Source organism: Heterocephalus glaber, unplaced genomic scaffold (assembly GCF_053883595.1).
Source record: "Heterocephalus glaber isolate CG9 unplaced genomic scaffold, H.glaber_assembly_v1.0 deba00001472, whole genome shotgun sequence".
Lineage (NCBI taxonomy): Eukaryota > Metazoa > Chordata > Mammalia > Rodentia > Bathyergidae > Heterocephalus > Heterocephalus glaber.
In genome coordinates this window covers 98,813,829-98,838,742 of record NW_028258315.1, presented here as the reverse complement: position 1 = coordinate 98,838,742, position 24,914 = coordinate 98,813,829, and the positions used below count along the sequence as shown (strand labels likewise).

Sequence of the window (24,914 nt, the reverse complement as noted above, 5' to 3'; positions counted from 1 at the left end):
GTACATATAAATATATAATAAAAAAGCCCGTGCTTCTAAAGTGATATCTTTCCTTAAGATTCAAATAAAATGAACCATGATATTCAAAGCTGAATGTCTTTAAGTAGACTTGAAAATAATTGTACTCTTCTTTAAAACTAAGCAACTAAAATGAGAGACAAAGCATTTTCAATTATAAAAGTAAGAAGTATGAATTTCATATAAATGAATATAATATATAATATATATAATGATATAAATGAATTTAATATGAATGAAATTGTGTAACCTGTTATTTCTACAAAATGTTTAACTTGATAAGCTTCTCCCTTTTCCTATTTTTCTGAAAATATTTGTTAGAGAAGTGGGTAGGAAAAAGAAAAATAAGCTTCAAATATATATAAATATTTATGCCTATGCTTCCTGGGGTTTTCTGACTTTGTAATGAAAAATGGAGATTCGTATCAGGAAACAGAAATGGCACTAGAGAACATAAACAAGAGCAAATCAAATTCTGCCTTCTGAAAACTTGAAAACCAAATGAATATACTGTGCAACAAATATGTAATTACCTCTCTGCACACTAAAAATTACACAATTCATTAGATAAGGTAATGGACATTGTATATATAACTGAATGTAGTATAATTTTTAAAAATTATTTTACAGCTTCCTGTGTTAGCGCTTACGTGTTGTAAAATATCACCACATGAGCTTGTTGCTTTATAGCCCAGTCCAATAGAGGCATCATCCCTAGTTACACACTGGAGATAGTGAGGGGAACGAACCTGTGCAAAGATAGCAGCCTGCAAAGAGACAGAACTTTCCACAAACCGTCAATCTCTAGACCTAATTAGTGCTCCTCAGAGACTCATTTTTCAATTATCCAAAATGCGAATTTGTGTTGTCTAAAATCAAAGAATGAATTCTAGGAACAACGGAGGTTAAGAGCAGGAAAATTTATTTATTTATTTTCTTATTTTTATTTTTCGGTACTGGGAGTTGAGCTCAGGACTTTGCACTTGCCAGGCAGGCAAGGAGGGAAAAATGTATTGAGAGAAAGATAGCTTCTGCCTAAGAGAGGCACAAGGGGGACCAGAAAGTGGGCTGCCTGGGGACCCCGTTTCCCAGGGGATTTTTACGGAGTAAAATCACGAGGTAATGTAGTTCCAATGTGGGACAAAACTGTAGTCAACTAGTAAGATTACAAGCACAGTCGCTTAGGTAACACTGATCCAATGAGAAATCACAAGGCGGGCAAAACTATGAGCAACCAATAAGATTACGACAAGTATAGTCGCTTAGGTGATATTGATGAAATGGGGATCCAATGGGGAAGCAAGTCGCATAGCCAGTATACAAGGAACAAACAGGGCATGGGACAGGGACCTTTCCTGGAAGGACGGGGTTAAGATCTCGCTTCCCCCACCCGGGTGACTGATACCCATTTAGAATATCAACCACTGCTGTGCATCCCTAGGGGAGGCGTAAGGGTGTGGTAGTTTCTCTTCTTTTACACTGCTGACCTTCAGTGAATGTGTCTGGATTGTGCTTCACCTTGGCTCCAGCCCCGTCTAGCTGCCCACAGAATTTCTCACTAACTTAGCTATCTGCAATAACATCACCCTTTGGAGGTGCAGACTGCAGGCACATTAAAAGCTCTGAAGGACATGATGGTAGAAGCAGTCATGATTTTGTTTAACTTGACATTCCCTAAAGTTGGTTGGTCAAAGAATCTTTTTTACATAAGGAATATACCGAGTAATGTGAATATTCACAGAACATAGTTCTGGACACAATACTCTAAAGGTTTTCCCAGTTCCAAAATTCTGTGAATACATGAGTGCTACTCTTACTTGGATAGAGGAGAAAAAAGAAAGTAAAAAAACAATCACAAGGACAATAATAGTAGCTAAACCTTGGAGTATGTGTTTTCATTAACTACATGCTACTCTAGACACCAGACACGATTTTAAACGTTTTATGTATACTAATTCGTTTAATCCTTATCACTACCCTACTATAATAATTATAGATGTTGTTATCCCCATGTTTACAAGTAAGGAAGCTGAAGCTCTAAAAAGAGCAATACTGTCTCTGACACGGAGTCCTTTCAGGGAGGCTCAAGTCTCCCTGGATATGCTAGCAAGAGGGTCAAGCAATGGCGGCCGGGGCTGTAGCTCAGGGCTACAGCGCTGGCCCAGCTCTAGGGTGCCCCGCGTTTAATCCTGCAAAGAAAAAACAAGAAGGAAGAAGAAGAGGAAACCGGCTATCTATATTTTTATTTTGTTGCCTGTGTGCTAATTAGCATGTCAAAGCCCCCTGAGGTGACTGGAACCCGCCCTGCTGAGCGTTTCGCGTCTCTTCACTCTCTCCCCGCATAGCGTGGCTCACACTGACGACCCTCTTGATCAAGTTACAGACAAAAGCAGCCTTCCAATTAGGCCTATTAAGATCGGTTTTTAATGAGGAGATAATTCCTCTAACAGCACAAGCCAGATTCATGTGGCTATGATGACACAGTCAGGCAGGCGTGGAGAGGAAAAGCGAACCAGACGAGTGCCTCTCCTACTGAGGAGTTCAGAGGCCTTCGTTAACTCCCTGCCGCTTCGGAGAACAAAGCCCGAGGAGGGTGTGGGACCCTCCCGCTCCGTTAGACCGTCACGCGGCCTGGGTTCTCCTTCCGGGATTTGGGCTTCCTAGAAGACACAAGTTCAGATTCCCAGTCTTGGGAATCACGGGAGAAAAGACCAGCACGTTCTTGCCGCCAGCCCTAGCTGCCTTTCTTCCCTTGGATTCCTTTGCCAGCTGCCTGCTCCTTCAGGAAGGAGCAACCCACGTGACTGGAGTCAAATGCTTTGATAATTAACTCTAAGCTTTTGGAATGCCTCTGTGCAATTTTTAAAAATTTTTGTTACAAAACAGAATATGAAAATTATCATCGCTACACTTACTTTCTAAAACACTCTCCCAAGTCATTTTTATAGACATTTATATCCTTCATGTATTTTTTCAATTATTTATTTATTTATTTATTTGTTTATGTAGGTTCCAGGGATCGAACTCAGGACCTAGCACTTTCAAGGCAGGCACAGTGCCACTGAGCTACATCCCCAGCCCTCAATTTCTATTTTTTATTCTGTGTTTGCAGTACATTACGATTGCCTCCCTTGTGTGGAGCCGGTGCCTGCACACAGCGCAGCTTCGTTCTTTACCGTCCCCTCCTCCCCCCTCCCTCCCCCCTCCTTCCGGCCATGTCTGTCTCCTTCCCTTTCACAAAAGAGCTGTCTCCCTACTTCCTGTTCTCTGTCTTTTATTTTGTTCTTTATTTATATTTTGGGTTTCTCATGCAAGAGAAACCATTCAATATTTAAACTGTGTGTCTGATTTATTTCTCTTAATATTATGATCTCAAGGTAGATCCATTTTCCTACAAATGACTCAAGTTAATCTTTCCTTATGGCAGAGTAATACTCCATTGTGTATATAAATACCAAACTTCGGGCCGCAAGTGCCCAAGTTCGATCCCTGGTATAAAAAAAAAAATGTGGTATTTATTTATTTATAATAGCTAAATCCCTGCCCCCAATACTACATTTTTTTGGGCACCCGGGATCGAACTCGGAACCTTGCACTTTTTAGGCAGGTGCCGGAACCACTGAGCTAAATCCCTGGCCTGTCAATACTACATTTTTAATCCACTCATCTGTTGATGGACATGTTGGCCACTTCCAAGATTTAGCTATTATAAATTGTGCTGCTATAAACATGGTTATTCCTTTAACGTGAGATCTTTAATTCTTTTGGGAAGATACCTAGGAGGAGAATAGCTGGGTCAAATGGAATTTCTAATTTTAGTTTTGTTTTGTTTGTTTTCTTTTGTTTTGTTTTGTTTTGCGGTACCTGGGATCGAACTCAGGACCTCAGGACCTTGGGCTTTCGAGGCAGGTGCAGTGCCACTGAGCTAAATTCCCGACCCCAATTTTAGTTTTTTGAGGACTCTCCATTCTGATTTCTATAGTGATTGTACTAGTTTACTTTCCACCAACAGTGTATAAGGATTTCTTCCTCCCTCTGCAGCCTCATCAGTGTTTGTTATTATTTGATTTCTTAATGATGACCATTCTTTCTGGAGTAAAACAATCTCCATGTTGTTTTAATTTGCATTTCTCTCATGGCCAGAGAGGCTGAACATTTTTTTGTGCCTGTACTGGCCATTTGCACTTCTTCTTCTGAGAAGTATCTATTCATTTCAGTTGCACAATTTGTGATCAGGTTTTTATTTTGGTGGGTCTAATTTTTGAGTTCTTTGTGTATTCTAGATATTAGTCACCTGTCTGAGGAATAGCTGGTGATTTTTTTCCCATTCTATAGGTTGTGTCTTCCCTGTGTTCATTGTTTCCTTTGCTGTGTAGAAGCTCTTTAATTTGACCTGGTCCCACTTGCTGATTTGGGGCTATTTCTTGTGCAGCTAGAAAGTCCTGCCTTGCCTCCCTTGCTCTTGTCTTCAAGGGTTTTACCTATTCTGTCTTCCAACAGATTAATTGTTTCTGTTTTAACCTTTAGATCTTTGATCCACTTGATTTTAGTTAGTACATGGAGAGACTTACAAGTCTGGAAGACTCAATGTTTGCATGTGGACAGCTAGCTTTCCCAGCACCATGTATTAAAGAGGCTGTCCTTCCTCCAGTGTGTGTTTTGGGTGCTGATGTTTCTGGAGCAGTTTCCGCAGGGCTGTTTTCTGCTCTGTTCCACTGATCCTCAGGTCTGGTTTTGTACTTGTGCCATACTGTTTTTATCATTGTAGCTTTATAACTTCAAGTCTGGGTTTGTGATGCCTCCTGCTTTGTTCTTGTTGCCCAAGATTGCTTTTACTCTTCTAGGTTTCTTCTGGTTCCATATGAATTTTAGGATTGTTTTCTCCAGTTCTATGAATGCCGTTGGTATTTTGGAATTGCATTAAATCTGTATATCATTTTTGGAATTACAGCAGTTCCTCAGTTCATGAACTTAATTATCTCCACAATTCTTGTCCCTCACTGAATTGGATGAGAATGGAATCAAATTTGATGGTTAGGTTCAATGTAGATCTAATGAGGAAATTTGATTTGATTCTTGTTCAATTCAGACAAGAATATAAGAATCTATCCTCTTCTTCTGAATTTTCCAGTTTAATGGAGTACAGGTTTTGAAAGTAGTTACTAATAATCTTCCGGATTTCAGCAGTGTCCATTGTGACTCCATCTTTTTCATTTGTAATCACATTGATTTGGGTCTTTTCTCTCCCTTTTTATGGGTAAGATTGGTTGGGGTTTTTCTATTTTGTTTATTCTTTGATTCTTTATATCATTTTTGAGTCTCAACTTCATTAACTTTTGCTCTGATCTTTCTAATTTCCTTCCTTGTGCTAGTTTTAGATTTGGATTGTTCTGTTTTTCTAGCACTTTGAGGTGTATCACTGGGTTATTTATTTGAACTCACTCAATTTTTCTGATGTGTACATTCACAGCTAGGAATTTCCCTTGTAGGACTGCTTTCATTGTGTCCTTAGGTTTTGATATGTTGTACTGATATAAGTGTTTGAATTTAGGAACTTTCTAATTTTTTCCATGATTTCTTCTGTGACCTAGTGATTATTCAAAAGTATGTTGTTTAAACATATGTTTGCCTAATTTCTGTGGGGTATTTTTGCCTTTGATTTCTAGTTTCATTGCACTGTGATCTGATAAAGTGTAGCTTGCTTTATTGGGTAGTATGTGATCTATTTTGGAGAGAGTTTCATGTGCTACCAAGAAGAATGTGTATTCTGTTGTTGCTATATAGCTATCTATTAAGTCTATTTGTTCAAAAGTTCGGTTCAACTCCAGTATTTCTTTGTCGATATTTTGTATAGTTAATCTGTTTGTGTCATTGGGGTATTGACATCCCCCACTATAATCATGCTGATGTTTGTCTGATCTTTTGTATCCAGTAATGTTCTATGAAGTTGGGTGTGTCAGTGTTCTGTGCATATATGTTCATAATTGTTATTTCTTCCTGTTCAATTCCTGCCTTAATCAATAAGCAGTGACCTTCTTTGCCTCTTCGGATCAGTTTTGGCTTGAAGTCCACTTGTCTGAAAACAGGATAGCTACTGCTGCTTGTTTCAGGGTTCCTACTACATGGAAATATTATTTTCCATCCTTTGATTTTTAGTCTATGACTTTCTTTTTGGATGAAATGTATTTCTAGTATACTGCATATCGTTGGATCTTGTTTAGGTATCTTTACCTGTACCTTAATAAAATACTTCAGCCAATCATTTTTTAAAGTTTAAAATTCACCTAAAATATCCTTTCATCTGAAACTCTATGTAACGCCAACTTGGGCCATCATACACTCAGTATTCCCCAGTACTGGTCCAGTGCCTCCTGCATCTCCTCCTGTAGCACCACCATGAAGAGATGTGTTAGGCTTAGTTAAGAATCTAACATTATTGAGCCACCTGAAATTGTTAAAGTTGTAGGTGCAGAATTCAACTTAGCATGAATGTCAAGGAATAGCTCTTAACTACAAGAGAATCCACATAATACAGAAGAATCCTTCAGAAAGAAGAGCATGGCATGGTTGAGCATGCCTGCAATTCCAGCACTTGGGAGGCTGAGGCAGGATGATGACTACAAGTTTGAGGCTAGCCTGGTCTACATAGTGAGTTCAAGGCCAGGCTACACTGTAGCCTGCTCCCTCTCTCCCTCCCTCTCTCTCTCTCTCTCACCTCTCTCTCTCTCTCCCTCTCTCTCTCCCACTGTACATGATGCTACATGTGGTCCTGGACACAACGAAGGATTTATTTCTTCTACACGAAGCCAGCATGAGCATTTGGGGCCTGAGGGAATGAAGCCCGGAGGACACAGGGTCCCCAGGTCCGAGTCTGAGTCTCGCCCGTCCTAGAGCACCCCCGCCCTCCTCCAGCTGGCACTTCACATACAGCTCAGGTGGCCTCTCACACAGAGCCATTAGTTTCTTTCCTGCCTACGCTGTATTTCACACATTGTTCTGGGTTTCCAGACCTGTCTTCACCTGAACGTTCAAAAGGCTCACTCTTGTCTTTCTTTTCTTTCTGAGCTTGAATCAATCATCCCAGCAGCTTTCCCTGAGCTTCCTTTCTACTGATCAATTTACCCAAGCCCTGTTCACCTCCATCTCCTCTCTATGTTTATCTTCACACATAGCACTTAACTGATTCATTCTTTTATTATTTTTAAATTTGTACTTCTTGTTACAGTGCCTGTCTTTCAGGGTGGAGAGAATACCCATCTTGTCCAGTCCTCTATCTCATATCCAGGATAGTGGAAGAAGAAGATGTTTTATGCTTTGTTTGCTTGGAAGAATGTGTTTCCTTGATGAAATTTCATTGGTCATTTTCATTTTCATTTTCTTTTTTGTCTCTCTCTTTTTTTTTTTTTTTGTACCGGGGATCGAACTCTGGTCCTTGTGCTTGCAAGGCAGGTGGCGAAACCACTGAGCTAAATCCCCGGCCCTCTTCATTTTCTAGTATAAATTTCTTCACTGGAGGCAAAAGTTGAGTTTTATGTGGATCAAAATCCCATCCTTTAATCAATTCCCTCCTCCTCTTGCCCTGTACATTTTGAGTATGATTTCCCCGCTGCCTCTCAGGGTGTGTTGTAGGTAGAGGCTGGAGAACTCTATCCCTTGAGACTTCACCTAATATTTCTCCCGGATGCACTTACTACCTCACAAAAGGACTCTTTGTCTTTCATATCTAACAGTCTCTTTGTCTAGGCTGGGGCCCAGCGCCGCAGGAGTAAATGTCTGTGCTCTCCATTTCATCAGTGTTCGATTCCCGGCTTGTGTTTCAGTAAGGGGATGAAACAGCAATTCAAATGTCCCTTTCTCTGGTCTATGTTATATGAATCTCAATAATGTCGAATTTATTTTCAATCTGTACAAATCCCTTGGAGAAATGTGCTATTCATTTGCTAAAAGACACAACAGCTGTGCTGACATGACAGACATCAAAACCAAGAGTATCTCTCCCCACCACTAATGTCATTTCATTACACTTCGCTCTTGTTAAAGTCAAAATTGTCGGATTCTATTGTTTGTAGACCACTGGTTCTCAAAGTTCATTATATAGAACACTCATCTATAATAATAATTTTTTATTTCAAAAATGGCTTCAAAACCAGAGAGTTTGAGAAAACAAGAATTAGCACCTTAAAGGGTTGAGAAGACCTATTCGAAAATTGACTGGTTTAATTTGGTTTGTCATCCATTTATTTGATGACAGCAATGGTTCACAAACTGGAGTCCCGGGCCACCAGGAAATTTGTTAGAAATACAAATTATTGGGCACTAATCGAGACCTACACCATCCAAAACCCTAGAGGGGAGGGAAGGCTTGTAATTTGTGTCTTCACAACCCCTCCCAGTGATGCTGATCTGTGCTTAAGGGGATACAGGGTCCTTGTGTAGGGACCACTCCCCACGTCCTGGGGCCATTTTGTGCCAGCCATCTTGGGGACTCCTCAGTGAGCTTGGAGTGAGCCCCACCTCCCACAGGAACCCAGGGGCCTTGCCACTGCAAGACTGTGGAGTGCACCTGAGCTGCAAGGCCTCCGACACTTCAAGTCTAGAGCAAGCATGGCCGCAGTGCACAGGTAAGGCTGTTCCCATGGCGCTTACCACAGGAACCCCGGACAGAGTCTCCTATGGCCCATCTCACCATCCTCCTCCAGCTCCCCAAGCACTCTTGTTGAAAGGGGATTGGGAATGGCAGCCTGGGGCATCTGGCCACACCACGTGTTTAAAGACAGGCGCCTGGCAGACGAAGGGGGGCCAGACAGTCTTGAGCATGCAGTTTTTCTTGCACTCACAAGTAAAATAATTAATAGCTATTTGGTGTTGGGCACCTTGCAGACCTCCCGAGAGACTCAGTTTCCTCATCATTGATTAGAACTGCCAACTGCACCAGTGTCACTAGTTGTCCTGAGAGTTAAGCACCACATTCTTGTAAAATGCTTACACTGTAGCACCTGGTAAATACTGAATAAATGATGGCAATGATGATGATCTCCTTAGACTGAAACACCTGAAGTCGGCCTCATAATTCAACTGAAAAAATGATGTGGAAGCCAGGGTGAGTCAGCTTATTTTCCTCTATGTCAGGGGAACTCAAACTGCAAACTTGCACCTCTATACTCCTCTTACAACTCCATCTGTCAAACCACCTACCTAGGGTCCACCAGGCTACTAACTGTGCTGCTTCTGAGTATGGAACTGTTGCTAATCCTTATTTTATTGTATGACTGTGATTAAGACAATCGGCCTTCTGTGTGGGCGTCTAAGCTTCCCTCCTCGAAGAACATCCCAGGCAGATCTAGGGCTTGCCTGAGCTCACGTCTTCTGTGTAGTAGGTCTGGCCAATGAGGAAGGCAGCTGCACAGGGAGCTGGACTAGAAAGGCCAGGCAGCACGGGGCAGCAAGGGCCAGGAGAGGAGAGCAGGGAGCCAGCAGGCGCCAGCTGGAGCAGCTGCTCTGAGGAGAGAAATGTGTGGGTGGAGGAAGAGGGCTGAGGGCACCTCAGTGGCCACGACCGCATCCCCATCTTAGGGAATATTTTGGCAGAGAGCTACACTTATGGTCAGCAATGTTTGGATGTCAGACTAGTGTCTTTGTTGATTGTAGCAACATGCTGAGACTGGCCTTCAGGTAATTTGGGATTATTTGAGTAACATATGTTTTCATAGTTCATAAATATAAGTATTTATTATGTTTATAGTAGGAAACAATAATATCTACCTCTCCCTGAAGTCTTAAACTCCCAGATTTATCTGTTAGTGATTCTCCACTGGGAGCTGCTTCACCTTGTAGCTGATTTTTGGCCATGTGTGAGTACAATCTCACTTGACTCTGGTGAGGAGGGACCAAGGGCAGTGTAGCGCTCTCTAATCACAGGAAATCCCCTCATAACAGAAACTGTTGGGCCTAAAACGTCACCAGTTCCAAGTTTGAGAAATCCTGGATTAAATTACTAAAAATTTTTCTTCCTTGATTCCAAATCCAGTGTGCTTTTCGGAAAATTCCTCCAGACCTAGTTTGCATGCTTTCAATAACCACATTCCAGGGGGAAATATTCTGTATTTCAGATAAGAGACACTGACTACCCTCAAAAAACGACGCACCAATCTTGATATCTGTCGTGTAGTACCCCAATAAACTACCCGTTTTCTCTGGAGAGCCCTACTGTGATAATAAACTCAACCAACAAATGAAATGTCCAATTCTACAACACCAACTGCTTGCGCGTTTTCTTGCCAATACTAAATTTATGTCAACTTCCTTGTTGTCCCTGTGACATACCAGAGGGTGCTGTCCTGGAGGAGCTTGTGCCCAGTACCTGAGGGGCAGAGGCCAGAGGAGGGCTATGCCTAGCTCCAGCTCAGCCACCAGTGAGCTGTGTCCACGGAAAGGCACGCCCTCCCTGACGCTCTGCTACCTCGGCTTCAAGTCGGAAGGGGCTGGGTTAAGTTCCTTCTGTTGGTCTAAACTACAGCTCAGTGCTTTCTCTTGCATGAGAAATGATGCCTTCCAGTTGGCCTTTGAAAGAGCATTAAATAAAGTTCAGGTCAGCCTCAAGTTCAAGCGAGTGTTTGTGCTGTTTCTGAAAGAAATAAGGAAAGAGAAGGAAAAGAATATGGCAAGTGGCCATTGCTAAAGTGGATATGGCTAAATGGAAATTCAGCATTTTCCCCTCCTATGACAAATCTGTATCCAAATAGAATTTGAAAAATAGTAAAATGTAGATTCCCACAGAAAACAATAAAGCAAAACTAACATCTGTTGGATTTTTTTTCAACCAGACCAAAACCATATTATAACCATGGCCAGGACTCATTCATCCCTTTATTAGACCCTTTCCAAAACAAGTAAATAATTTAAAAAAAAACAAAACCAATTTGCATCAGCTTCATTGTAACAGAATGTAAACCAAAACACATCTTTGAAGTTGCTGGCACAGATGGTTGGTCCCAGCTCCCCCATCATAAATCCTAAGCAAAAAAGTGACTGACCCACAGAAAGTCGGGGAGACCACAAATATTTCACACTGCAGAGACGGCCCAGAGCTGCCACGAGGAAAATGACGTTAGCCTCTGACCTCACCCTGATCGGCCCTTCCCAGGGCCTTCCAAGAACTTGCTGGGTTCTGACCACCAGCAACCGGACGTGCTCTCCTGAACATCGCGTCTCGGTAGGAAAAATGGTCTGAGCTGTTTTGCTAAGATCCACTACCTGGTTTCCATGGTAATGAGGATCAGGCCTTTGTAAGAAGGCTTCCTGAGGTCTCCAGTCATGTTGGCCAAATGTTGTTGACTTCAACACGGAAGTTAGAAATACGCAAAAAAAAAAAAAAATTAAATTAAAAAAAAGGAAAGTTAGAAATACGCTGTGCATTGTTACCCATGCAAATTTACAGAGAAACAAACTGCTCAGGCGTTTCATGAGCTAGTACCCGAACACGGATAATGCATTCCGATGTTCTTTATTCTTTTCTCTTTCTTTTTTATTTCATATGCTGGCCATGATCCATTACGTTGATTTCATGATCCAGGTGGGGGGAAAACGCATCTTAAGTAGTTTTATAAGTCACAAAAACATTGATTGGCTTAATGCTTAACTCAGCTCTTTGCCCCAGAAGCGAGCCATCCACCACCCAGTCTCTGGGGTGATGTTTTCAATATGTAAACTGGATCGTGCCTGTCTTTTATTTCGAAGTCTTCACTGACTCTTCGCTGTTCCTAGGATAAGTGCCTCAGTGAGGGTTACAGGACTCCTCGATACAGCGTTACCACTCAACTTCTCCAGCTGAGTCTTCATAGAAACCCATCTCTGCCCTCCCCTTTCCATAACACCCCCCGCCCCCACAATATACCAGGCTCTCTGACCTCTGTCTTGGGGCCAGCGGACCAGCTCTTCCACAATCACTCTTTCTGCTTCTCTCTCTTTGCCTCACTCCTGAGGCAGAGAAAGCACAGACAATTTAATGCCACTCACATGTTCTGAAAATTGTATGTGTTCTAGAATCTTTGTCGATGGTAGAAAATAAGACTCTACCAATGCAGACTAAGGTCTCTCATACTCAGAACTGAGCCGACATGTCACAGCAGTCCAAAAAGGACTTCTGTGCAATCCTTGACTCCAAAAAGGGAACTAAGTAGAATCCACATTTACTCTCTTATTTAACCCGCACAAGACAACTGTATGAGGCAAGCGCTGTATTAGTCCCATTTTGTAAATGAAAAAGTGCTATTGTTGGTAACCTGCAAACAACTTGGAGCCTGACGTCTTTGTTGCTGTCACATAATGCGGAGGTATTTTGAGAATTTGGAGGAAGAACTCATTTCTGGCTAAGAAATGTGTGCAACAGATTTCACTAAAATGGGATTCAACAAAAAGGTCATCCAAGGTACAGGGAGTCAAGGACCTAAGACCTGGAGGATGTGTGAAGCAGTAAAGAGGAAATCAGGCTACAGAGGGCCTTAATGCCCTTCCAGGAAGCAGGAACGTGTTCCACAGAGCACGGGTTCTGCAGTTAGCAAGAGAGACACAGCATCGTGCGGCAGCCAGGTTGGAAAACACTGGGCTACAAGGTTCAGTGGGAAGCTGGGTGTGGGGCATATACCTGGAATTCCAGCACTCTGGGAGGCTGTGCCACACGGGTCATGAATTCAAGCCCAGCCGGGGCAATTTAGCAATTTAGAAGACTCTGGCCCAAGAAAATCAAAAAAGGGCATGGAATGCAGCTCAGTGTGAAAGCTCTCTATTCAGTTTTTAGTATTGCAAAAAAAAAAAAAAAAGAAAGAAAGAAAAGGGAGGAGTCAGTTGGAGTTGGTTGCAGTGGTCCACAACTCTAATCTCTGCTCCTCAAAAGGCTGAGGCAGGACAGTTGCAAGTTCGAGGCCACCCTGAGCAACTTGGTGGAAGTCTACCAAGATTAAATCTAAAAGGAGGGGAGTCTGAAGGTGCAGTACAGGTACAGAGTGCTTGCCTAGCATGTGCATGGCCCTGGGTTGAATCTCCAGTACCTCTGTACTGCAAAAAGAAAAAAAGAGGCTCAAAAAAATCTTTTCTACAGGAAATGGCTCAGAGCCTTGAATAAGCTAATATGCATTTTGTATGCATATCCAAGAAGAGGATAAAATCCATAGCATTTCCCAGAGGTAGTTCACTGAAGAATATGTTTCATTATGGACTTGTTTTTCTTATATAAAGCAGACAATGGACTAATTTTCCACATACTGTACTTTGAGAACTGCTGCTCCTGGCAGTAGGGATCTGCATGTTTTTGTGGTGGGGCATATTCACCCCAGAGCTGGACTTTAGGAAAACTGACCGGACATTGCAGGGGTGGGAAAGGTGTCCCTAAGAGAGAAGCAAGAATAGAGGCTAGAAGAACAGACAGATGGCTCTGGTAAGGATCCTGCCAAAGGTAATGATTACCAGAAGGCGAATCCTAGACATAGGAATAAAAATTCACAAATCAAGGCTAGGAAAGTACCTTAGTGGTAGATGGAGAAGGCCCAGTCCCATCCCAGGATCAAACAAACAAACAAACAAAGAGACAAGAAGAAAAAAAGAAGAGCGAAAGAATCACAAATCCACACGTAGTATAAAAAATACATTTAGGGGTTATTGAAGGATATTGGACACAGATTTTAGATGGTATTAAGGAATGATGGTGAATTTTAAGTCATAAAATCATTGTGCTCACTGCCTTTTAAAAGAAACCTTATATGATAGACACATGCTGAAATATTTATGTGTGAAGAATTTTTAAACATAGCTTTTAAACTTAGGGGTATTTTTGCTCCAGTTCTTTTACTGGTACATTTTAGGTATACAATACATTTATATTTATCACTGAGAGCTTGTACCTGTACATGATGCATCTTGGTTCCTATTTTTTCCCCATTACCTGTGTGCCCTTCACCCCCTCCTCCCTTCCCTATTTACATAGCCTTTGTTTCCATTTTTTTCTTTTCTCATAATTTTTCCTTTCCTCTCCCCCTCCCACTTCCCCTACCCCTTTGGGCCTTTTCATCATATTTCAAATTATCAGTTATTCGTTTTAATCCTTATTTACACTTTCAGTTTCTCACACTAGAGAAACTATTCAGTATTTACACATGTGTCCTATTTATTTCACTTAAGAGTATGGCCTCAAAGTGCATCCATTTAGCTATAAATGTCTCTAGTTTCTCCTTCTTTATGGCTGAGTAGTACTCCATTTTATTAAAAAACCACATCTTCTTTATCCAGTTTCCAGTTGATGGGCACTTGGGCTGTTTCCAAGCTTTAGCTATTACAAACTGTGTCTCTATAAACATGGGTGCACATATATCGCTGTGGTATGATGATTTTAATTTTTAGTTTTTAAACAGTTTTTAAATTTTTCTTTTCTTTTGGTACCAGGGATCGAACTCAGGACCCTGCACTTGCGAGGCAGGTGCCGGAACCACTGAGCTAAATCCCCAGCCCTTTCAAACAGTTTTTTAAAACCAAAAAAATAAGAATGGAAAGGTGTTGATAAGGTTGATGAGTTACATTGCTTTTTGGGCTTCTGTTTATGTTTGTGTATCTCCATAATAAAAAATGAAAGATAAACTAAAAAATGACTGAAGTTGGGGAGGCGTGTGCTTCACCGTCTTAGATGGGTCCTTGGAAATGGGCCGGGGCAAGGGTTTGGGAGGGAGCGGAGCAGCTCTTTGAGAGAAAGGGAGGCTTGGGGCAGAGAGCTGCGGGCCAGGAGACGGCGGCCTGGGGTGGAGTCACAGAAGACCGCAGTTGCTTTCCGGAGGCGCCGGGTCGGGGCACGCAGGCCCTGCGCCTCTCCGCTCTCCCGCGGACCCACACCTGAGCCTTCCCAGGAGGCCTGGGGACAGTGCCCGGGGGGACCACACCGGTCAGCGTCAGCTGCAGCGAGAGGAGCACACTCACCCTCTCCTCGTCCTAGAGGACTTACAAGGCCGTGGTCCCCTGCCGCAGAGAGGACATGTGCTGACAAGAAATAGAGCAATTGTTTAAATTCATCTTGTGAGTGGTTTTCATTGAAATAGCAGGAAACTATGTGTTTTCAAAACTTTATTAAAATCATCTGGATGTACTCAGCCTAATAAAAGCGCAGTACACAGCTGCTGGACTTCCTGTTGCTTTAGATATGGAACAGAGAGAGGCTTGAGTGATATCCCACAGTCGAAACTGTGTGGAAAGCTGTGTTGCTGGCTTAGGAAGGTGCGCCTCCCCGGAGGTGGATTCACAGAGAGCGCTTCCGCTCCTCTCTGGCGCTGTGACTTTTGGTGGCCCGGCATTCTGTCCACCTGGTCGTTCGTTCCTTCCTGGTGCTCACAGACAGCGGACTGGCTTGTGAGCTGCTCCCTCATCTTGTTTGGCCCCCACTCCGCCTTCCCACTTAGGAAGGGCCAGAAGGGAACCTGCGCAAAGAGCGTCGGTGATCCCAGCTCCAGAGAAGCTTCTCCCCTCTTCCAAGCAGAAGAGGCCCCTTGTACCTTCACCACAGCTGGATGCCACGCAGCCTGGCTAGCTGGAAGGTTGGTTACAATGGGAGCTTTGGCAGGGACAAGGCATCCGTATTAATGGGGTCACTCAGTGCCTGGGGCTCTTTCTGGGGCATTATGATCTTTTTAAACCAACTTCTGGGCAAAAGAAAAGAAAAGGTCAAATTCTTTGCACCCTGTTATTAAGTTACTTTAGGAAAATAGCGCCACTGTTCATTGAAGGCATAAATGTATGTAAATTACACACGCAAATCCAACACACAACCTTAATTTGATCTAGAGCTTGGACATGCAAAGGAAAACACCCAGAGCAGAGGGGTAGAAGTCCCTTGCAGTAGGGAGCTAGGAGGAAGTCTTGGGCCGCTCTGCTCTGCCAATGTACACAAGCGTAACATTACTTTTTAACCCAGTCATGTGCACTAAAGATGAATATTTTACTTGTGAAAAATTAATGTCACAGCGCTCTCAGGACTGCTGTTTCTTTGTGGAATGGAGTATGCAAAATGCCTTTTAAAAATGCAGCCTTTCGTAAATGGATTGCTTTTCCTTTATTGTCTTGTGCTATGAGTTGGAAAGGCCCTTGAAGGACTGCTGGGAAAATGTGCAAACAGGCACGAGAGAGCCCAGGTCCCTAGGAACATAGCAGTGCATGGAGCACGAGGCCGACTGATTTTCAGCTTTGTGTGAGACAAATAAAACCTCTCCTCTATTTTCATTTGTTGGTCTTTTCAGACCTAAAGGCTCATTGCCCTTTTCTTGGTGGTAGGCTGAGTTTTAAACAAAGAAGGCTCATTCTGAAGGCCACAGCAGCAGAGTTTAGTGAACGGGGCGGAACTGGCCCGGAAGCTTGGGAGTTATCAGATTTATGTGTCCAGAGTAGAAGCCCAGATTACCAACCCTCCTGGGCTGTGCAGCAGTTTAATCTTGATGAGTGACCAGTTTGTAAATATTATTTACATTACTACCCAAGTTGGGTCTGTTCCATTCATGTTTGAACGACCCATGTCGTCTGCTGTGAAATAGTTTCTCACCTAAGGCACAGGGCCAGCTGTTACCACTGTTAAATCACAAGCAGAAAGATAATTGCAAAGGGGTACTTCGCTCTTGAACTAAAAGGGAAAACAGGACCAAAGCACATCAGCAATCTGGAACTGTAGCAAATCTTCAACCAAAAGACTCCAAGACTATACTGCCCAGTGATTTGCATAGGGAGTAGTATTACTTTTTAAACTTTGTTTCTGCTTTAAAAATACATATATTACTAGGGCCAGGGATTTAGCTCAGTGGTTCCGTTACCTGCCTCGCAAGTGCAAGGGCCAGAGTTCGATCCCCAGTACATATATATATATATATGTGTGTGTGTGTAGCTAAACAAAATGATAGGATTGAAAGGAAAAAACCTCATTTTCTTCTATTTTTTGTTCATGCTCATTCATTTATTTGTCCATCACTCACCCTACATGTGTTTATTAACCTTCTAAAATGTAGTGTGATAAAAACCATGGTGAGGGGCAGGGGATTTAGCTCAGTGGTTCCTTCGCCTGCCTCGCAAGTGCAAGGACCCGAGTTTGATCCCCGGTACCAAAAAAAAACAAACAAAAAACTATGGTGAACAGCAAAAATTTTGTTTTAAAAAACATATTACCATAAAAGACACGTTGCCAGGAAGTCCTCTTATAGTATTCCCCTGGCTTCAAACACACTCGTTCCATCTTTCTTGCCACTTTCTGAAGCAGCTATAGAAGTCCTCTTTCATGTGATCGGCTGGACTAGCACAGCAGACCCAATGTTCTGAACTGTTTCAGAAGGTTTACTTGCATGGTTGTCTTGACTGGGGAAGAATGAGCAGTCACAAGGTGCCAGATCTGATGAATAAGGTGGATGAGGACACACGTTACGAGCTGCCTTTCTGTTGGATGGCGCTCAGCAGCACGGTTCACCATATTTCTTTCTTTTTTTTTCCTTAAATTCTTTTACTGGTACATTTTAGGTATACAATTCGTTTACACTTCTCATTGGGAGCTCGCACCTTTACAGTATGCATCTTGGTTCTTATTTTTTCCCCATTCCTAGCCCTCCCTTCACCCCCTCCACCCTTCCCTATTTACAAAGACTTTATTTCCTTTTTTTCCATTTCTCATCATTTTTACTTTCGCTTCTCTCCTTTCCCCTGCCCCTCCTACTTCCCTTACCCCTTTGCCCCTTTTCTTCCTATTTCACATTATCTATTATACCTTTTAGTCCTTATTTACACTTTCAGTTTCTCACACTAGAGAAACTATTCGGTATTTACACGTGTATCCTATTTATTTCACTTAAGAGTATCACCTTAATGTGCAACCATTTAGCAATAAATGTCTCTAATTTCTCATTTTTTATGGCTGAGTAGTACTCCATTTTATTAAAAAAAAACCCCACATTTTCTTTATCCAGTCTCCAGTTGATTGGCATTTGGGCTGTTTCCAAGTTTTAGCTATTACAAACTGTGCTGCTATGAACATGGTGCACATATATCACTGTGGTATGATGCTTTTAATTCTTTGGGGAAGATACCCAGCAGGGGAATAGCTGGGTCAAATGGGGCCTCCAGTCCTAGTTCTTTGAGGTATCTCCATACTGATTTCCACAGTGGTTGCACCAGTCTACACTCCCACCAGCAGTGGAGCAGGGTTCCTCTTTCCCCACACCCCCGCCAGCATTTGTTATTGGTTGATTTCTTGATAGCAGCCATTCTTTCTGGGGTGAGGTGGAACCTCAGTATTGTTTTCATCTGCACCTCTCAAATGACCAGTGATGTTGAACATTTTTTCATATGTTTATTTGCCATGTCTACTTCTTTGTCTGAGAAATGTCTGTTCATTTCAGATGCCCATTTTTGGATTGGGTCTTTAAATTTGGGAGGTCTGATCTTTTGAAGTTCTTTATAGATTCAAGATAGTAGACCTTCGTCTGAGGAAGAGCAGGTGAAGATTTTTTCCCACATTGTGGGTTGTCTCTTCACACTGCTGGTGGTTTCTCTTACTGTGCAGAAGGTTTTTAATAAGAAGAGATCCCACTTGTTGATTGTTTGTGCTAGTTCATGGGCAACTGAGGTTTTGTTCATAAAAGCTTTTCCTACATCAATGTCTTGAAGAGTTCTACCTAACCTCTGTTCCAGCCAGTTCAGTGTTTCTGTTTTAATATTTTAGGTCTTTAATCCATTTTGATTTTAGATTAGTGCATGGTGAGAGATATAGGTCCAGTTTTAGTCTTTGGCAAGTTGAAACCCAATTTCTCCAGCACCATTTATTAAAGAGACTATCTTTCCTCCAGTGAGGGTGTTTGGCTCCTTTGTCAATGATGAGGTGGTTGAGTGTGACTGGAGTTGTTTCTGCATCTTCTAATCTGTTCCACTGGTCCTCAGGTCTGTTTCTTTGCCAGCACCATGCTGTTTTTATCACAGTAGCTTTGTAGTATAGTTTCAAGTTAGGGGTTGTAATACCCCCTGCCATGTCTCTATTAGCTAGAATTGCTTTTGCTATTCTGGGTCTCTTCTTGTTCCAAATGAATTTTTGGATTGTTTTCTCAAGGTCTGTGAAGTATACTGCTGGGATTTCAATTGGGATTGCACTGAATCTATATAGCAGTTTTGGAAGTATGGCCATTTTCACTATATTGATCCTTCCTACCCAGGAGCAACGGAAGCCTTTCCATTTTCTGATATACTCTTCAATCTCTCTTTTCAGAGTGCTATAGTTTTCAGAGAAGAGGTCTTTGATTTCTTTCATTAGGTTGATTCCTAGGTATTTCAGTTTTTTGGATGCTATTTTGAAAGGAATTATTTGCCCTATTTCTCTCTCAGTGAGTCTGTTGTTTGTGTAGAGGAAAGCTATTGATTTTTGTGTGTTGACCTTTATCCAGCTACTCTACTGAATTTAGTTATTAAGTCTACAAGACTTTTGATGGAGTTCTTGGGGTCTTCTATGTACAGTATCATGCCATCTGCAAATAATGACAATTTGACTTCTTCATTTCCTATCTTTATTCCTTTTATTTCTTTCACTTGTCTAATTGCCATGGCTAATGTTTCTAAGACTATATTGAACAAGAGTGGTGATAATGGACATCCTTGTCTTGTTCCTGATTTTAGTGTGAAGGATTTCAGTTTTTGACCATTTAGTATGATGCTGGCTGTTGGGTTGTCATGAATGGCTTTTATCAGATTAAGGTAGAGACCATCTATTCCAATTTTTTGTAGGGTTTTTATCATAAATGGATGTTGGATTTTGTCAAATGCTTTTTCTGCGTCTATTGAGATGATCACATGGTTTTTGTCCTTGGCGCTATTGATATAGTGTATTACACTGATTGATTTGCATATGTTGAACCATCCCTGCATCCCTGGGATGAATCCCACTTGATCAGGATGTATGATCTTCTTGATGATCTTCTGCATTCTATTTTCCAGTATCTTCTTTTTTTTTTTGTATTAAATTCTTTTATTGGTACATTGTAGGTATACAACACAATTACATTTCTCATTGGGCATTGTACCTTTATATAATGCATCTTAGTTCTTATTTTTTCCCCATTCCTAGCCCTCCCTTCATGCCCTCCACCCTTTCCTATTTACAAAGACTTTATTTCCATTTTTTCCATTGCCAGTATCTTCTTAAGGATTTTTGTATCTATGTTCATTAGTGACATTGGCCTATAGTTCCCTTTTTCGGTTGGGTCTTTCTCTGCTTTGGGGATCAAGGTGATGCTTGCTTCCAGGAATGAATTTGGGAGAATTGCTTCCCTTTCAATTTCATTGAAGAGTTTAAACAGTAGTGGCAGCAGTTCCTCTCTAAATGTCTTATAGAATTCAGCAGTGAAGCCATCAGGACCTGAGCTTTTCTTAGTTGGTAAGTTTTAAATTACATTTTCAATTTCATTTGTTGATATTGGTTGTTTAGAAGTTTTCATTGGTTGATATTGGTTGTTTAGAATCTTCAGGTCTTCTTCATTCAACTTTGGTAATTCATACGTGTCTAGGAATCTGTCCATTTCTTCTGTGTTTTCTATCTTATTGGCGTATAGGTTCTGGAAGTAGGTATTGATGATCCTCTGGATTTCTGCTGGGTCTGTTGTAATTTCACTCTTTTCATTCCTAATTGCATGGATTTGGGCCTTTTCTTTCCTTTTTCTGATAATATTGGCTAAGGGTTTGTCAATTTTGTTTATTCTTTTGAAGAATCAACTCTTGGCTTCATTGATTTTTTTTGTATCGTTCCCTTAGTCTCCATTGAATTGATTTCTGCTCTGATCTTTATAATTTCCTCCCTTGTATGAGCTTTGGGTTTGTCCTGCTCTTCTTTTTCTAGAAGCTTGAGGTTCAGCATCAGGTTGTTTAATTGGGCTCGCTCTGTTTTCTTAATATGCGTATTCACTGCTATGAATTTCCCTCGTAAGACTGCTTTCATTGTGTCCCATAGATCCCGATATGTTGTATTGTCATTGTCATTTAATTGAAGGAACTGTCTGATTTCTTCTTTAATTTCCTCTGTGACCCATTGGTTATTCAGAAGTGTGTTGTGCAGTTTCCATGTGTTTATGACATTTTTGGGGGTTTTCTTGCTACCGATCTTCAGTTTCATCGCACTATAGTCTGATAATGTACAGGAGATAACTTTAATTCCTTTGTGCTTACTTAAACATGTTTTATGAGCAAGTATGTGGTCTATTTTGGAGACGACCCATGTGCAGCTGAAAAGAATGTGTATTCTGATTTTGTGGGGTGGAACATTCTGTAAACATGTTAAGTTCATTTGTTCAAGAGTTCAATTGAGCTCTGGTATTTCATTACTTATTTTTTGTCTAGTTGATCTATCTATTTGTGACAGTGGGGTGTTGAGGTCCCCCACTACTATTGTATTAGTGCATATGTGACTTTTCATGTCCGTTAGGATTTGTCTTACATAGTTGGGTGCACTAGTGTTCGGTGCATAGATATTTATGATTGTCATCTCTTCCTATTGGATTGTTCCCTTTACAAGGATGTAGTGTTCTTTGTCTCTCTTAATCAATGTTGGTTTGAAATCTACTTGATCTACAAAGAGTATAGTTACTCCTGCTTTTTTTCAGGTTCCTGACACATGGAGTATTGTTTTCCACCCTTTAACTTTCAGTCTATGAGTTTCCTTTTGAATTAAGTGTGCTTCTTGTATGCAGCATACTGTTGGATTTTGCTTCTTGAGCATTCTGCCAATCTATTTCTTTTGATTGGTGAATTGAGACCATTAACTGATGGTTATAACTGATACGTATTGACTTATCATTGTCATGACTTTTTCCTTTTGTTGGGTTCTCCCCCTTTACATTTAATTTCTTGTCATGCCTGATGGATTCCTTCTGCTGGGCTTCCTGGGGTTGTGATCCTCATTGTCTGTTCCTAGGATATTGTCTAAAATTTTTTGGAGAGCTGGTTTGGTATTCGTGAAGTTCCTAAGGTGCTCTTTGTTATGAAAATATCTTATTTCTCCATCAATTTTGAAAGATAGTTTTGCAGGGTACATCAATCTGGGTTGGAGGCTGTTTTCCTTTAGGTCTTGGAAAACATCACTCCAAGGTCTTCTTGCCTTGAGGGCTTGCATTGAGAAGTCTGCTGTGATTCTGATGGGTTTTTCTTTGTATGTGATTTGTTTCTTTTCTCTAACTGCTTGTAGAACTTTATTCTTCTGTTGGGTTTCTGGAATCTTAACTGTTATATCCCTATGTGTAGATTTTTTTGATCAAGGGTATTTGGAATCCTATATGCCTCACTTATCTGTATGTCAAGTTCTTTTCCCCTGCTTGGGAAGTTTTCTGCCATCACTTCTGTGAACAGTTATTTTATGTTATCTGTACTCTCTCCTGTTTCTTCATTGACTCCAATCAGTCTTATGTTATTCTTCTTTGCATTGTCTAGCAGCTGCTGGATTGATTTCTCATGGTCCCTTACAATTTTGAAGCAATTTTTCTTTTCCTGGTCACTAATTGCAATTTTATCTTCTATATCAGAAATTCGGTCCTCACATTGGCTTGTTCTGCTGTGTAGACTTTCAATGGAGTTTTTGATCTCCTGGAAATCTGTTTGCATCTGTTTTATGGATTCCATTTGTTTCCTGTGTTGGGATTCCATCATGTTCCTCAGCTCCTCTCTTGATTTATTAATCATGTCTTGTACTATGAGCACAATCTCTGCTGTTATCTGAGAAATTATTTCTGATTTCATTTTTTCCAGATCCCTTTTTGTTACCATTTCAGAGAGTCCAGGTGGTTGAGTATCAGAGTGTTTCTTCTCATTTCCCTTTGAGGTTGCTGTAGGTGGTCTGGAAGTTTGGTTTTGAGACTTGTTTATGCGTCTTCTCATTTCAACGGGGTGGGGTATGCTGTTGGCACCCGCGCAGCTCACCTCCTCTGAGCTGGGAGCAGTGGAACCTATTCACCACATTTCTATCACACCTTACAAACATACTCATGAAAGAGGCCTTGCAGAGCTGCTCCAGAACATGGCAAGAGCAGTGGGATAAGTGTGCTCAAGTGAGGGGAGTGTTTTGAGAGGGATTAATAGCAATGTGTATATTACTGTAACAAATTTTTAAAATTTAAACACACATTGTCCAGTTTGATCAGCCCTTGTATGTATCTATCAGTCAGTGGGTTGGGCAGCAGCTAGCAAACATCCTCCATCCTGGGCCAGGTGGTGCAGAGCTTTGAGGGCTACCCCACCCGACAGTCCCGCTCAGTTCTGGGGTTACAGTGCAGAAGCAGCCATAGAGGAGTCATGACCAAAAGTGTCTGGCTGTTTCCCAATAAAACTTTATTTCCCAAAATAGGCAGGGATGGGACTTGGCCAAACTCCACCACAGCTCTACAGGGCTGAAACAAAATAATAAAGTCCCATGGAATGTACACAGCAATCAGAGGAGACATACAAATAGAAGGAAGTAATTTCAGAGGGTAACAAGCATAACGAAGGAAACTCTTATTTGTCATACTGGAATCACAATGACAATCGGTCCACCGCTTTACTGGGTGATCAATGCTTTGTGAGTGCTCTCTGCTGCAGCCCGGCCTTCCTGTTTACTAACACTCGGCCCCCTGAGTTCCTGCTCTGCAGTGATCCCTTTTCTAATTTAATCTTGTCGTTCACTATCTGGTTCATCTAGTTAAACCAAATCTATGAGCAAACAAACAAGGGACTCAATAAGTCAGTGTGTCCACCTTATACTAGACTCTTAATTCTTGGTTTCTGCCTGGACAGAGGAGCCCAGATATTCCCGATCAGAGAAAGGTACAAGTGAGGAAGGGAAATACAGAAGGTGCGTCCCTGTGCTGAGAGAAATTGTTGGTTCCAGGTTCCCTACAGTTTCCAAGCAGCCCTGAAGTTCAGGTCCAGATGTTCTGAAGAGAGAAGGCACATGGGGCAGACACAGGGACCACACCTGCCCCTTTGGGGCTTGGCTACTACTGTTGGCAACAGCCTGGACCACTCTGTCTGTGGGAGTAAGCCCTCCGAGACAAAGGTGCTCGGCTTCAAACCTGTCAGGCATTGGCTGCGTATCAGCTGGGTTCGAGGCCCAGCGAGGGGCTGAGGTGTGGGAGGGTGAACTAGTGACGTGGCAAAGCCCTCTGTCCCTGGAGACCGGGCCGCTCAGGCACCGGTCAGATTTGAGGCCAACTGTGTCACGTGAAGGAATATCTGCTCAGCATCCAGGGACGCTGTGCGCCTTGCTCCCAGAAAGAGGAGCCACGGGTGCAGCGCTCTCCTCTGTGGAGAGGAAGAGCCTCCTTGTAGCTGGGACTGGAGTCAAGTGTGCACCACGGTGCTTTTAGATTCCTGTTTTCAGACAATGATAGTGGCAAACACCTCTTGGAGCTTCAGGGCCAGACACAAGCATTTCTGTTTCTTTCGCCCTTGTCCCTGTTCTGTGAGACTCACCTTTATCATTCCCACTTGGCATACGAGGAGACTGAGTCGTGGAGTGGAGAGATGTGCAGCCTGCTTGGGTGATGGTGGCCCGGCTTGGGCCGCTCCTGCCCGCTCACTCCCGGCCGTGAGTCACCTGTCCTGGCAATCCCCGTGGTGCTTCCACGATGGCGCACGCCCAGCTCAGGCGGGATCCAGGCTCCTCGACCCCTCCGACCCTGATGGAGGCAAGAGAGAAATTAAGGCGTGCAGGTAGACAGACTTTCCGAGTTGGGTGACGTTCAGCCACTTCTGTCATAAAACCAATGTTTTGATCTCTCTTGGTTTGCCTCCTATATCTGTTTTCCCCAGTCTTGGCAGCCAACACTGAGGGAAAGGCCTGTGATTAATTCTCTGCCTAATCCCTCAACATAACATAGGTCTGAATA

At 42.1% G+C, this 24,914-nt stretch overlaps 1 long non-coding RNA gene across 3 annotated transcripts in view; it reads right to left on the bottom strand.

Moving 5' to 3' along the window:
- LOC110347071 (uncharacterized) overlaps positions 1–24,914 on the bottom strand; it is a 225,257-nt gene that overhangs the window by 43,339 nt on the left and 157,004 nt on the right. For 2 of the 3 annotated variants that reach the window (XR_015439225.1, XR_015439224.1), the window contains exon 5: positions 24,499–24,704. This is a non-coding gene — a long non-coding RNA (uncharacterized LOC110347071). Of the gene's footprint in view, positions 1–23,355; positions 24,705–24,914 lie in introns of those variants that run through there. The other variant, XR_015439223.1, reaches the window with a different exon arrangement.